The sequence below is a fragment of the Puma concolor genome, chromosome D2 (genome assembly GCF_028749965.1).
Source record: "Puma concolor isolate L17-30 chromosome D2, mPumCon1.1.hap2, whole genome shotgun sequence".
Taxonomy (NCBI): domain Eukaryota; kingdom Metazoa; phylum Chordata; class Mammalia; order Carnivora; family Felidae; genus Puma; species Puma concolor.
This window is the reverse complement of record NC_141677.1, coordinates 59,270,967-59,286,999: the sequence shown is the minus strand read 5'-3', so window position 1 is coordinate 59,286,999 and position 16,033 is coordinate 59,270,967. Positions and strand designations below refer to the sequence as shown.

The window sequence follows — 16,033 nt, the reverse complement described above, 5'->3', positions numbered from 1 at the left end:
TCCTTTCTCTCACATTAATTCCTTGGAGCTTGCCAGCCCTGTGAGAAATGCCGAAAAGATGTCATGTTCTCTTTTTATTCATGAGGCAAGAGAAGATTAAAGAAGGTGAGTGGTTTTGCAAAGTCACATGGTTAGGAAAGGATGGAATTGGAAAAAGAACTCAGATTTGAACATTTCGAGGTCAACGCTCTTTCTGATGCATTTGTGTTACTCACATTGGGGTATAATGGGCCAGGATAGGCAGGGTAGGGCCGGGCGATTATTTCAAAGATTTGGGATGAAATGGCACTTCTCAAGATTTTCTCACATCTTGATATAAAAAGTGTAAAGGCACATTATGAAGTAGAACACAGAATTTTCAAACTTTTTATGATAAAAATACAAGATTTTGAAGCTATTGGCTCTATGTGGACCCATTGTGGCCCTTTCCCAGACTTCTGATGATGCTTTCACTGTTCCCTTCTGGTGGTAACAAGGGAAATGGATTATCCTTCACCACACTACGTCTCACCTCTTCTTCCCTCCTCCTTCTTGTTCTTGTCATTTTTATTTACGTAAGTGATGTTGCCATTCTCAGAGACCCCCAAAGGTAGCTTGCTTGTAATTCATCTCAGAGGCCTGGGGCTGCCATGGTCAGGCTCTGGTGAGGCTCTATCCCTGGATTACAGACAGCTGCCTTCCTGCTATGTCCTTACAGGGAAGAGAGAGAGAGAAAGGCTCTCTGCTGTATCTTCTTATAAGCACACTAATTTCATCATGGAGGCTCTGCTCTCATGGCCTTGTCTGAACCTAATTTCCTCCCAAAGACCTCATCTTCAAATACCATCACATTGGGGTTAGGGATTCAATAAATGAATTTGGAGGGAACACAATTCAGTCTATAGTGATCAGTTAGGATGATTTCAATTGTAAGTAATAGAAGACCCAACTCAAGAGGCTTAAACAATAAAAGGCATTTGTTGGCCCAGATAACTGGAGGGAAATTAGGGTGAGCCCCAGGATTAGGTGATACAGATCCAGAATTAGGTGAACCATATCATCAAGGACTTTGATGTCCATAGCGTTGCCTTCATACTGTTTATTCTCTCAATGTGGGATGTCTGAAACTTTGGGTTTCCTGGTTCACCTCTGTGAACACGTCTCATTAACCAGAATTATGGTATGGACTGATTCCCAAACCAGTCACTGTGGCCAGTGTGATGGACTTTACTGATTCACTTAAACCAAAGTTCACTCCAAGAGCTGAAGGAAGATTCTGAATTCCACAGCTGCTTCAAAATCTAGGAGAGAAAGGAGCCAATCTGGGAGGTGACTATGGTGTCCACTACAAATTCCTCTTAACAACTCTCCACTTAAACTGTTGACTGTAGCTGGTACATGGCAAGTTCTAAGTAAGTATGATCTGTCTAACTGACTATCTGCCTGTTTATTATGAGCTAGAGTGAAGATCCTGGGAAGGGTAATAACGGGATGGACCCTACAGAAAACATGAAGGGAAAGGCTATGAATATTAAGCTCAACACCCCTCTGGACTCTTATCTTGTGGCAACACAAAAGAATTCAAGAAAGGGATGGAGATCTCTGGTCCTGAAGACTGCATTTGGGGTTTCACTGGGTTCACACTTCATTTGCATCCACTCCTTTCTCCAGGTCTGGGAAGAGCCACATTTATATTTCTTCCACATAGAAATTGGCATCATATCATATCAGCTTTCTAGGATCTGAGTTTTTATTTCAATCACTTTGCAAATGATTTCAGAATATATATATATATATATATATATATATATATATGAAAATATATATATGAATATAGATATTTATATATCATTAATATAATAATATAATAAAATAAATATATGTATGTTGGGAATTCATTATACTAAGTGTAATAAGCTAGTCACAAAAGGAAAAATACTGTGCGATTCCACCTATGAGGTATCTGGAGTGGTCACATTCATAGAGACAGAAAGTATAACAGTGGTTGTCAGAGGCTGGAGGAAGATAGATGGGGAGCTACTGTTTAGTGGGGACAGAGTTTCAGTTTTGCAAGATGGAAGAGGTTTGGAGATGGGTGGTGGTAACAGTTTCACAACAATAACTACTGCTGAACTGTATACTTAAAAATGGTTAAGGTGGCAAGTTTTATGTTATATGTATTTTGCCACAGTTAAAAAAAAAGTCAGGAGTCATATGTGGGCTTCGCTTTCTTTTACCTTACTGTCACCATCATTCTTTTTTTTTTTTTTTAATGTTTATTTTTGAGAGAGACACACACAGAGTATGAGCGGGGGAGGGGCAGAGAGAGGGAGACACAGGATCCAAAGCAGGCTGCAGGCTCTGAGCTGTCAACACAGAGCCCGACACAGGGCTTGAACCCATGAACCGTGAGATCATGACCTGAGGTGAAGTTGGGTGCTTAACTGACTGAGCCACCCAGGCGTCCACCATCATTCTTTAATAGCCTCTTTTCTATTTCCATTATAAACATCTTACTTTAATGGCCAGCAAAATTTTTTCCCACCTCAGGCATCTGGACTTTTTTTTTTTTTTTTTTTTTTTTTTAATGGTTAAATTTAGACTTTCTATTGAGGTACTCTATATTTCTTTCTAGATTTACAATGTTTTTCTTTTTTTCCCTAAAATGTGCCTTTCCATTTTTACCCTCCGTGACAGTGGAGTTCTTTTGCAGCTTTTTTTCCTTTTTCTTTCCCAAATAAACTAACTTTAGTTAATTTTAGCCTAACCACATTTTGGGTAGGATTTAGCAAAAGCCAAATTCTACCACTTATTGGGGCTGTAGCCTGAATGTTCCATGCCCCCCTCCCCGGGTGCTTTCTCAAGGGTTACTTCCTCTGCCAGGCCCTTTATGAACATAATTTCACTGGGTTGCCCAGCTTCCCTAAGAGGTCTGTATATCACCACCATTATACACGTGGACACTCAGAGGGGGTTAGGTAACTTATTCAAATCTCTCAGGTGGTGTCTTTGGCTCCAAAGCTTTGTAATGTCTTTCTTTCTGTACTACACTGCCTGCACCCTGTCTTTTCCTTCTACTCCAAGGCATTAGGATATCTCTATTTCCAACCCCTTGGAGCACCGAATCCCTTTGTGGGGATTGAAAAAGCCTGCTAGTGAGAGCTGGCAGTAGAGTCCTCTGCTGTAGAGATGGGTCATCAGAGCTTTCGGACTCACCCCTTCTGTCTCCCCTGTCCAGCTGCCCAGGTCTTGCTCTCACCCCAATTCTCCAGCAGCCATCACCACACCTAACCCAATGGACACTTCGATCCTCTCCTTGAGCCAGCCTGGGTGGAGACAAATTCCCATCTTCCCTGTTTTGAGCAGAAACAAGGAGAGAACATATCAAAGGAAAGGCACATTTACTGTGAATGTAAGATGAAACCAAATCAAATTGCAACCAGGAAAGACAAAAGGGGGATCTTTTTCATAATTGAACTGCAGTCCTTCCAGAGTGGCTGAGGATTGATCTGGCTGCAGCTCTATTCCCCATGTGCCCTCCAGATCTCCTCAAGGGGAAAGAAGCCAAATTTTGACTCCTTCATTCTTCCTGGGCCAATAGTGGGTCTGGGGGCCAAATGGACCATTGCTCCTAGAGCCAGAACCCTCACATCTCTCCAACATCAAAGTGACATGATACCTGGAACCTACTGTCCTCTCTTGGAGGGGAGCTGGTAAAGGAAACTAACATATTGAGCATTAGTGTGAGAAGAGCATGGGATGTGAAGGCATGCCCACAAACAAGGCGTTGCAAGGAAGAGTTAAGAGTGTGTTCAGATTCCAGCAGCATCCACCACTAGTGGTGAGATCTCAGGCTGGGCAAATCATCCCACCCCTGTGTCCCATTTCCCTCTTATGTTGGGTATCTGAGAGGATTGAAATGGTAAATGCACACAGCACTCAACAACATCCCAAAGTGTTCACTTTTATCAATGACCCTATGCATTAGGTGTCAGTACTCCAACTGCACCGATGAGGCAGCCTTTGAACGCAGGTCTGCTGTGGTCAGGGCTCACATTCTTTCCATTTCCCTATCGTGGTGGCCCTAGTATGAGGACTTGTTCTCATACTGTCTTGCACCATTACCAAGCTGCGCATTTGTGGAGTCCTTAACAGCCCTAAGTAAATAGCTGTTTGAATTGAATGCATGAATGCCCATGTTAGTGAAAGGAGAGGAAATGATTTGAATTTGAGAGACAGAAAAAGCATTTATATCAGAAGCAAATAGATTAATTCATTTAGACAGTCAGTTGGTTAATATTTACAGAGTATTCATAGGATACCTGGCCCTATTCATATAGGTTATACCATTGGGGGTGCCTGGAGGAAGTGGGGCAGGTGGGGAGGGGGCAGAGGATTGGAGGCATGGGGAAAGTTGGTCTAAAAAAATAAAAGTCTGAATTATAATATTTAATATTAATATTACTTTATAGTCTTCAGGCAATTGTAATCCTCAAACTGAGCTAAAAAAAGTGTTAGAGAAAGTAAAAACTGATAATGTGACTTATAATAACTGTATTAATAGTTGTTATATAAAAATATTTATGTCCTCTTCTATCCCCAAATCCTGGTTACATGAATGCTTTGTATAATCTCTCAAAGCTAGTGATTTTAAATTCCAAATTAGCACAGACCCCAGGTGAAGGTTTTTATTGGATTGCTGCTATGGGCAGAAAGTACTTATAAAAAAGACACCATGCCTTGGATTGAAGGACAAGATTCTAGAGAGCAGGACTTTGTGTCTTTTAAATATTTTTCATTAACTTATTTTTAATTTTTTTAACTGTTTATTATTTTTGAGAGAGAAAGAGAGAGACAGAGTGTGAATGGAGAAGGGGCAGAGAGAGAGGGAGGCACAGAATCTGAAGCAGACTGCAGGCTCTGAGCTGTCAGCACAGATCCCAACATGGGGCTTGAACTCGCAAACCATGAGATAATGACCTGAGCTGAAGTTGGCCACTTAACCAACTGAGCCACCCAGGTGCCCCAGAATCTCATGTCTTGAAGGAGGTTTAGGTTCCTTGATTCAATCATTCATTAGATTTATGAAGAGGACAGGCAGCAAATAGGAACCTCAAAGGTCAGAGGCATGTGCAGTTAGTTGGGGGTAACACCACCATAGCTAGAAAGGCTTGATGTAGTTAGGGTTGTGGGTGGATTGGTGGAGACGGGGGAAGAGAGAGAGGAACCTGGGCCACAGATCCCTCAGTGTGGGCATCTGCAGGTTCAGACAGGTGAGGGAACAGACAGGTTGAAGCAGGTTAGATCACAGGTGACACAGGAAGAAAGGGCGCTTGGGAGTGGCTCTCAAGCACGAATCCTTGAAATAAGTGTTGAAATAGAAGTGAGATGAATCTGGAGACCTCACTCCTCTTGCAGCCAATCTTGAGTCACTAAATGGATTCTGGTTGTTGCAGAAAGGGGACTCTCGGAGGAAGTCTAGTAAAGTGCCTCCAAGCATATTTGAATCCCAATCTGTCACAGGTTGAAGAATCTTGGTGAATCACTTAATCTTTAGGCTTCTACTTCCTCATCCATAAAGTGGGGATGACAACAGTATCTGCCTCACTGGGATGTTACGAGGATTAAAGAACTTGGTGAATGTCACAAGCTCAGCATTGTCCCCAGCACCTTGGTGCTCCATACCAGGCAGTGATGATTATTATTGCACTGGAGAGACCTAGGGCTATCACTTTTGGTTTGTGAGCCCCGCCAGGGCAGGTTCTATGGTTTTATCTTTAAGTACTATTAAATTACTTAGTTGATCATTGTTATTGTTGCTAATAAAATAACATTTAGCTTTCCTGAAACACGGCTTCTGCCTCTAGTGGTGACTAATACCTGATAACAAGCAAGCTCTCTGGAATCAACTCTTCCAGGGTTTTTTCAACCAGAAAAAATAGATGGCTGAGGAATAGCCATACAGTTAAGCTGTCATGTGAGTTTTCCCCACTCCCATTGCTTGTCTTCACTTTATTCCCTGAACCCCAGATCCCAATAAAGGAGATAGCATAGATAGAAAGAAGAAAGAAATATGAAAGCAAAAATAGTTTTTGACTCAGAGGGTTGGAAGGCATTGAAGGTTCTCCAGACCAACCACCTCACAGTCAACAAAGAGTGATAACAGTGATGTCAAGAAGGAAATGGAGAGAAGTGGAAGGAGGGAGGGAGCCCTCCAGAGAGAAGCAGGGGTAAAGGATATAAAGTGGCTGGACAGAAGCTTTGCTCCTAATTACAATGTTAACAACTGATTGGTGTCATGCTGGATAGGCCGAGATCCTCGGGGAGTAGACAGGAGGTCTCTTCTCCCTATCCTCTCCCACTTAAATTTCTTAGTACTTGATGCATCTTTCCATCTTTCTTTGCAATCTTTTTCCTTTTGAAATGTCTCTCTACATCTCTTTTATTCTGAGCATAAACTTTTTTTTTTTTTAGAAAAGTCCCTTCACTTCCTTATTTTCTTTCCCTCTGCCTCTCCAACTCTCTATCTCCTGCCCTTTTGCCCCTCTGTTCTGGTTGCTTATTTCCTTTTCTGTCTTACTTGCCATCCATCTTGCTCTAACGCCACATATGAGTTTTTATTCATCCTCAGCCCAAGGTAACTCCATCCCTTCATGGAGAGGAAGATCTAGGAAAAATCCAGAGCTCTGGGTTCTGGCCCTTCTCTTATTGTGCAGCTCTGTTATTCCTTGAGTGTTTTTAATTCTCAGTCTCAGCATTAAAAAGAGAGAATGAGCTAGGATACTGCTCAGTACTGCTCTCCATGAATTACATTTCAACTAAAGGCTTAGAAGACACAGCTTCACTGTTTAAGATGCAAGATGTTCCAGCCAATGTTATGCCACTGATGTTATGCTTTTATGGGATGAGATATTCTGGTGGAAACCCAGCCTCAGCTACTCTGCAGCCTACAGGCATTGGGACACTTTGTAATATTTGGTAGACTTTGCTTTGGAATTATGGAGACTTTGGCAGAAAGTTCCTTCAAAGTCAATGTAGTCTACCCTGTCCCCTGATGTCTGCATCCCTGAATCCAGGGAAGGGGACACTCACTATTTCCCAAGGCAGCCCAGTCCATTTCATGGCCAAGTAAGAAAGCTGAATTTTCAAAGAAAACATTCTCATGTTTGGTCATGGTGGTGGTTTGCTTAGCAAACTATCCGTCCATGAATGACAGTTATTCTCAATTCTCAGCAGCTACAGGTCATTCCCCTCCAAGTTCTTTGCAAGAGAAAGGGCTCTAAAATTATCAGAATACTGGATTGTTTGTCTTCCTTAAATTTACAGATGTAGAGATAAAAATGTGTTTGTCGTGCAGGGATCCATCCTCGTCAGCCTCATCATCAGGCATAATAATGTCTAACACTTCTGTAGACTTACTAGGCACAAGGCATTATTCTAGCCATTTGTATATATTAAATCAAGAAAATATGATTTCTCTAAATAACTTTCCTATTTCCTTCCCTAAAGGGGTTTGAATATAATGACACATCAACAAGAGAAGGAACCTAAATGTCATCTGGTCCAATCCCCAGCTTTGCTGATAAATCCCAGAGAGGTTATCTGCCTTACCTTAGGTCACCCAGCTATAGTGGTAGAATGGGACCTCAAGCGTTTTAATAACAAGCTCACTATTTAGAGCCAGGATCAAGGAAGGTATTTAGGGAACCTGAGATTCTTTTTCTGGAATACTCTGCCTCATTCTGCTTTACCTGTGGCTAGTACTCAGCCATAAAGGTGCCAAAATCACCCTTCTATTTTTCCTACCTTCTTATCTTTTAAAATAAGCCCTTCTTTGAATCTCCTTTCAGCACTTGTATCATCTGTCCTTTCATTTCCCAGTATACTTAAAAACTTTTCTAATGTAGCCAAGTGAGTTTCTCTCCAGGTTAAAGTGAGATTTCTGGTTTTGGAACAAAACAATCATTTCAACTTCATTGCCATTGACTCTTATCAGAACAATTGCCAAACATAGTTTGGTTGACTAATTCAAGATCTGTTGGATCTTTTTCCTTTGGTGGCCTGTAGTAAAGGATATAAGAAACAGAAAGGAACTGAGGGGTGAGAAATGGCAATGACAGCAGGTGTCATGGAGAGGAGACCTTTGGGTAGAAAAGGAGATGGATAGTATCTTTTCTGGTTACATGTTGAACAGAACATCTCTCTGGAGGGAGAAAAGCAAGCTGCCTCCCTGTTTGCTTTGATGGAAATCCACCTAAATTTTGCTTCTGGTACAACCCAGGAGCACAGTATGAAACTCCTGCCCAACTCTGACTGTGAACATTTCTTCCCAAGAAGCTCTATCTGTTTCCAATCCACATTTGGAACTAGGTCTGGCAATATTCATAGAGAGGAAAGATTTTGTCCTCTCAGAACACAGGAATATTCTATGTCAGCAGTTGCCTTTTTCTCAATATGAGTTTGGTGCATCGGTGTGTGGGCTACATAAAATATTTTAAAATCATACTTGCCTTCAAATGTTGACAACTTTATAAACAGTATGGACATGGACAGATAAATCAAATTCAATGTATAACTAATGCTAAGGTAATTCCTAAACTATTTTATTGTACAGAATATTATTCAGAATGTTTGTTGGGTTTAAGTTTCTCTTGTTTTTTATTATTTACTTTTATTTATTATTATTATTACTTTTAGAGATAGAATGCAATTGGGGGAGAGGAGCAGAGGAAAAGAGAGAATCTTAAGCAGGCTACACATTCAGCGTGGAGCCCGACCTGGGGTTTGATCCCACGACCCTGGGATCATGATCTGAGCTGAAGTCAAGAGTTGGACACTCAACCGAGTCATCTAGGCACCCCTTCTTTTATTTTTAATATAGATATAATTATAGTTGTATTTGTTGGGAAAAAGTACTTGAGAGATTGGTTGGTTTTTAGTTAGGTTTTGGGCAAAAGTGTGTTTTCCTTAGTTGTACGAACTTTTCTCCACTTCCTAGCTAGAAATATGGGGTTTGTGTGCATTTTAGGGTCACACATACCTGGGACTGAATCTTCATTCTACCACTTACAGTTGTGGAAGTGTGTGTGTGTGTGTGATTTAGTCCTTTGAACTTAGACTTCCTTCTATGTAATAGCACTTCTCTCACAAGCCAACCTGAGTGTCAAACAAGATATTTGGAAAGCACATGGAATAAGTTTGCATAGTGCTAGGTATACAGACACTCCGTAAATGTTAGCTTCCCTGTTTGTGTGTGTGTGTTTGGAGTGAAGAGGGGAAACTAAGTTGACGAGTAAAAATTGGAGGACCATTCCAGAAATAAACAATCAAACTAACAAAAAAAAATCAAACACAAAACAGAAAGGAACTGAGGGGTGAGAAATGGCAAAAACATTTAGAAAAATGCTATCAACAGGTATTTACTAGGCTATTTATATGTTTAGGTCCTTTACCAGGTGACCAACATGTGGGACTCAAGGATACACTCCGTTTGAAGAGATAAGATTTATTCATTTGTAAAATAGATAATGAAAATGCAAAGAAGTTGTTCCTCCTGGAGTTGAGAGGAGAGAGCAATCTCTGTGCTTATGGCATCTTTGGAGACAAGAGAGAAGTTCAGTGGTGCTGAGGGTGGGAGGCAAGGGCAGATGAGAAAACCTTGACATGACCAGCCTTTTGAGTCTTATGACAAAGGCTTGGGAATGGCTGAACAAGGTGAGACAACTGAGTTGTTGTTGTTGTTGTCGTTTAAATAGCAGTGGTGAAAAATGATCTTGATATTTTTTTGAACAACAGAAAATCCCAAACAAGCCTAAATGGGGCTGGATAGTCTCACTGCATTTATGCTAAGGGAGTGGTGGTAGGTGGACAAGCTGAAGCCATACAGTGCACACTCCTGGCTTCCTTATTGGGACTGAGAGATACCCATACCCTTTGTTGAGTTACTTATCCAGATCCTCCTTAAGCTCCCTTTCTTTTTTCCCAGCAGATCCCGGGAGAGATGTCCTTTCAACCCCGTGTCTCTGCTAAATGCCTTTTGGATCCAAGCAGTGGAGCCCATTGGATGACTGGACTAACTCAGAGACTATTACTGAGGCTTATTAGGCTGGCAAAAAGAATTCTAGCCAAATCTTCCAGGTTAGAAGAGCAATGACAGCTGCCCCTGAAGGGATTCCCAGGATGGAGCACAGCAACCATCCTACAAAGGGTTAATACTCCCCCTCCCCTGGCCCCCAACTTGCTGCCAGAGATCAGCTAATCTGATAATTACAGCAACAAACACAGTTTAGACAAACAAGACCTGACCCTGAGGGTTTGGAATGAAAACATTTACTCTCTCCCTCCCCAGAGAGACGGTGCCTGGAGCATACACACAGAGACACTGGGAAAATACCCTTGTGCTGGAGCGAGGGGTGAAAACATCTGTGTTCCTGAGCTGCTTGGGAAGATAGCGTTAATGGGGAGGGGGTTCAGTGGGGGAGGCGGAGGAGTGGGCAGTGGTGCAGTGGGAGGGTGTACAGGCTGGGAGCAGATGGAACATGTACCCATAACTGGAGCTATAAGCCAATTGTAATTGATTTTTACAGCAGAGGCAGAGTGCAGGGAGAGGTACATAGGAGACTCAGCGATTCAGAATTCTAGTGAAAAACCTGAAAAGTGGCTAAGTGGGGGAGAAACGTCCTACGACACCAAAGTGGGGTCTATTTTTTTTATTAAAAAATGTTTTTAATGTTTATTTATTTTTGAGAGAGAGAGAGGGAGAGAGAGCGCGCATGAGAGAGCGGGGGAGACACAGAATCCAAAGCAGGGTCCGGGCTCTGAGCTGTCAGCACAGAGCCCGACTTGGGGTTCAAACCCATGAACCATGAGATCATGACCCCAGCTGAAATTGAGCCTTAACCCACTGAGCCACCCAGGCACCTGAGGATCTATTCCTGAGAGCTAGAGGCGAAGAATATTCAAAACAGCCCGATTCTAAGTCAAGTTGACATCTGCCCACCAGGGAGTGAGGGGCTCATCCTTTTCTCACCCCCAAAATTTGGCTTCAAATTCTGCCGGCTTCAAAACATGTCAAACTATTTCCCCCCCTTTTACTTCTAAATGCTGGTTCCTAGAAGAAACCTTTCTGGGTTGCTTAAACGGGAGGGGCTGATGTGCCTTCAGTCTGGAATTCCAGCAGTTACTCCTTCCCAACTCCACCCTCATCATTTCTTTCTTACACTTGGCTGATGGTGTGTCAGCCCATAAACGCTTCCTGGCCACTTTGAGCTCTCCAAATTATGGTGAGGCATCCAAATCCTTGGGGGATTGCAGATCACTGTATGGATTACACCCAGCTAAGAGGAATAACTGTGATTGATGATAGGATCAAGGTTTAAAGTGAATTCCATAAGGTGAAAGATGGTCTAAAATCAATAAGATAGGATGTGCCAAGAATGTGACGCACTGCATTTAGGTCCAATAATCAACTGTACAAGTATGAGATGGAAAGACCTAGAAAACAATAGTTTATGTAAAAACAACAACAACAACAAAGCAAAACATGTTTTGGCCAATAACTGGTTCAATATGAGATGAGCATATTTGCTTAAAAAGTAAGTATTAATAAAAGTATTGTGATCACATTGACATTTTACTGGGTTCTTAACAAAGACTGAACAAATCTTTTTTTTTTTAAAAATGTTTATTTATTTATTTTGAGAGAGAGAGAGAGAGAGAGAGCGAACGCATGTGTGAGTGGGAAGAGGGGCAGAGAGACAGGAGAGAGAATTCCAAGCATGCTCTGTGCTGTCAGCACAGAATCCAACATGGTGCTCAATCCCATGAAACGTGAGATCATGGCCAGAGCTGAAATCAAGAGTCGGATGCTTAACCAACTGAACCACCCAGGCGACCCTCCTTTTTCTTTTTTAAGTATAACTGTTGGCTGACCAAGCACAGTGGGGAACAATTTTATTTGTCTGTGCTGTAGTTTAATTTCAAATTCAAGTCCCCTATCGCAATCTCTACAGGGTCTACTTTGCAGTTGTCAGTGGCTTCCACACGTTGTTCAGCTAGGTTCACTCACCACATGGTTTGAATCTCCTGCAGACCCTTGTAGGTGCTCCTCTGCTCATCTGTTGGAGAGCCCCCCAGTCCTCAAGGAGACATCCTTCTTTCCAAATAGGCCAGTTTTCTTATGGTTCTGCACGCACGCTATGGCCATTTGCTCTTTCATTCATTTGTTCCTGTACCCCTTGGCCAGCCACTATGTGCTAGGCACTGTTGCAGGAACCGGGTGTTCAATAATGAACAAGGCACGGTCCCTGCCCTCATCAAGCTAATGTTCTCATGTGGGTAGGCAAATCCTAAACAAAAACTAAAAAAAAAAGATAAAAAAAAAAAGGTATGAAAAGTTACCAGGTACTTGAAAAGCCTTCCACTTGCCTAGACTTCTCTGAATGTCACCTCCTGCCTCCTAATCCAGCTCAAGTGCTTTTCCCTTGAAAGCAGAAAACTGCCCCAGCTCTGTCTTCCCTGAACTTCTGGTGCCCAGGGGCTTGTAACACATAATTAACACTCAACTGGTCTCTAATTGTTTCCCCAGCTAATTTTGCCTCCCAACAGACTGTAGGAGACATAAGCTCTTTGAAGTTATAGGATATACCTTCAATTTAAATATATTCAGTTCATCTCTGTCTAGAGTGCTCTTTAAAGGGAAATGCAAAGCACAGTTAAAACACAAGGAGGTTTTAAAGCTGATTCCCAGATAACAAGAGAACTTCCAGTGTCTCTAAATTCCTCTAGAATAAGAATGTAAAGTTAGAACAATAGTTTGTTTATTTGCTGAACCTACCTCCTCCAAAGAGTCCTAGACTCTGTAAGGAGATCCTTAAAGCAACAAACATACCTTACATGGAGTAGTTGTCGGATTAGAGGGAACAGCAGGAGAGAAGCATCCACCAAGCTCAAAAAGGGAGGAAACATAAGGGCAAACAATAGCAAACTCAGAAAAATGCTCAATCCAAAGCTGAGGCCAAACAACATTCTTTGGGGCCCTCATGTTCTATAGAATAAAAGCGCCAAACTGCCCCCTACTGAAACAATACAAATGGCCATCAATGGAGGACCGCAAAGAAACAGTGGCATCTTCATATGGTGGGCCGGCATGTGGGAGGAGTAAAAGTAGGTGAAGCTACATACACTGACATGAAGAGATGGCCACTACTACTTGCTTTAAGAAGCAGATCTCAGAACAATGCAGATAATATGATCCTTTTCATTTAAGAACTATGTTTATATATGTGTAGAAAAATGCACATAGAAATATATACCAAACTGTTAACAATGGTATTTCTGGGGATGGGGTTATAGGCAATGGAGTGGAGGAGAGAGACAGGCAGGGGAATTTAAGAATTTTTATAACTTCTGGGGAGGGGCCAAGATGGCAGAACAGCATGGAAGTCTTTTTTGCATCTCATGTCCGTGAAATACAGCCAGATCAACACTAAACCATCCTGCACACCTAGAAAACTGATTTGAGGATTAACACAACAATCTGCACAACCTGAACCACAGAACTCAGCAGGTATGCGGCAAGGAGAGGTGAACTGACGAAGAGAGAAGCGGCGGAGGGCAGGAAGCTGTTTTTGCTTGCGGACAGAGGATGGAGACGGAGGGGAGAGTATGGGAAAATCACCCCCCAAAAGCAGCTGGAGGGAAAGTGGAAAAGTGGAAACAGCCGCAGGGACTGAACAAAAAAGGGAGAAAAGAGAAAGCAGAGGGTTTAAATTCCATGAAGACTCTATAAACAGGGGGAGTGCAGAGTCCGAAACACCACAGCTCAATACCTGGCAGTGCTCTGGTGAGAAGGGTGAATCCCCAGGAGCAGAGTGAAGTCCGGAGGTCTTTGGGCCACATGGGAGACAAGGTTCCCCTGCTGGAAGGACATTTGGTAGAAGCTGTGTGGCCACCCGGTCCCAGCAGACCCCAGAGAATGGCCGCATTCGCTGGTGCTGGAAGAAGGTCGTTAAGGGTGAAGACTGGTGCCAGATGTGTGTTGTGATTTTCCATAATTCCTGAAACGCTGCTGCTACACAATCGCATGAACTTTTTCTGGGGTGGGCTGGCACCCAGCCTTAGTCTCTAGGCGTCGGCAGCAGCATGGTCCCGTAAATGTTCCTGAGTGCAGCCTGCACCTGGCCTTTGCTCGGTGAGACCCTCCCCCAGAAGGTCTGAGTGTTTCAAAGCCACGGTCCCTCAGAAGTAAAGGGTCGGGAAACACAGCCGCATCTGAGATAAAACTCAGGAGGGAGGTGCTGCCTGGCAACCTGATGGCTTGGTCGCGGAGAGTGTAAAAGTGGGGCGTGACTGGAAGCGGGAGACAAAAGACAGGTGTATGATCACCGATCGGGGAGGACAGAGATACTAGAAACTGGGTAGCTGGGTGTCGCCATTTTCATCCCTCGGGCGCATGCGCATAGACACCTACAAGCGCGACAACAAAACCACCCCAGTAAGATAAGCAGCGCCATCTAGTGGAGAATGGAATCATCACACTAAGCCGCGCCCAACTGGGTCAACCTCGCTCTTCATGAACACCACAACTCTCTCTGCCTGCTTAGTTTGTGGACTATAAAGTGCTTCACAGTTTGACTTCTCCGGGAAAACAATGTAATTTCAATCGTATTTCAGTCTGTTCGCTGGTCCATCTATTCAATTTTCTCTCTTTTTTTTCCATTTCATTTCTTTTCTTTTTCTTAAGCACAGAAAGAGAAAAAAATCATTTTTATTTTCAATTTTTATTAAAAATATTTTTCTTTTTTTTAATATATGAAATTTATTGTCAAATTGGTTTCCATACAACACCCAGTGCTCATCCCAAAAGATGCCCTCTTCAATACCCATCACCCACCCTCCCCTCCTTCCCACCCCCCATCAACCCTCGGTTTGTTCTCAGTTTTTAAGAGTCTCTTATGCTTTGGCTCTCTCCCAAAAATATTTTTCTTTAATTTTTTTCTACTATATTTTTTACTTTCTTGTAAATCTTTCACACTCTATTTTACTTCCAACATTTCATATTATTCTATTTCATTGTATTCATTTTTTAAAATTTTCAAATGTTTTCCTTTTTTTTCTTTTTCTTTTTTCCTTTTTTCTCTAATCTATCAAGCTCCTTTCAACAACCAGACCAAAGCACACCTAGGATCTAACGTCATTTATTTGAATTTTGTGTGTGTGTGTGTGTTGTTTTTAATTTTTTAATTTAAATTTTTTTTTACTTTATTCATTCCTTTTCTTCCTTCAAAATGGCGAAATGAAGGAATTCACCCCAAAAGAAAGAGCAGGAAGAAATGACAGCCACGGACTTAACCAACACAGATACGAGCAAGATGTGAACCAGAATTTAGAGTCATGATAATAGGAATACTAGTTGGGGTTGAAAATAGATTAGAATCCCTTTCTATGGAGATAAAAGAAGTAAAATCTAGTCAGGATGAAATAAAAAATGCTATAACTGAGCTGCAATCTTGAAATGATGCCACGGCAGCAAGAATGGATGAGGCAGAGCAGTGATTCAGCAATATAGGGGAGAAACTTGTGGAGAATAATGAAGCAGAAAACAAGAGGGAGACTAAGGCAAAAGATCACGATTTAAGAATTAGAGAAATCAGTGACTCATTAAAAAGGAACAATATCAGAATCATAGGGGTCCCAGAAGATGAAGACAGAGGAAAAGGGGTAGAAGTGTTATGTGAGCAAATCATAGGGGAAAACTTTCCTAACCTGGGGGAAGACACAGACATAAAAATACAGGAAGCACAGAGGACTCCCATTAGATTCAACAAAAACCGACCATCAACAAGGCATATCATAGTCAAATTCACAAAACACTCAGGCAAGGAAAGAATCATGAAAGCATCAAGGGAAAAAAGTCCTTAACCTACAAGGGAAGACAGGTCAGGTTTGCTGCAGACCTATCCACAGAAACTTGTCAGGCCAGAAAGGAGTGGCAGGATATATTCCATGTGCTGAATCAGAAAAATATGCAGCCAGGAATTCTTTATCCAGCAAG

General features: G+C 42.1%; 1 protein-coding gene across 1 annotated transcript in view; it reads left to right on the top strand.

The window, feature by feature from the left end:
• LOC147576110 (uncharacterized) overlaps positions 1-11,607 on the top strand; it is a 69,036-nt gene extending 57,429 nt beyond the window's left edge. The window contains exon 3 of the mRNA XM_086680603.1: positions 9,965-11,607. The gene's annotated coding sequence lies outside the window, so the exon portion shown is untranslated. The remainder of the gene's footprint in view (positions 1-9,964) is intronic.
• The last annotated feature ends 4,426 nt before the right edge of the window (positions 11,608-16,033 follow it).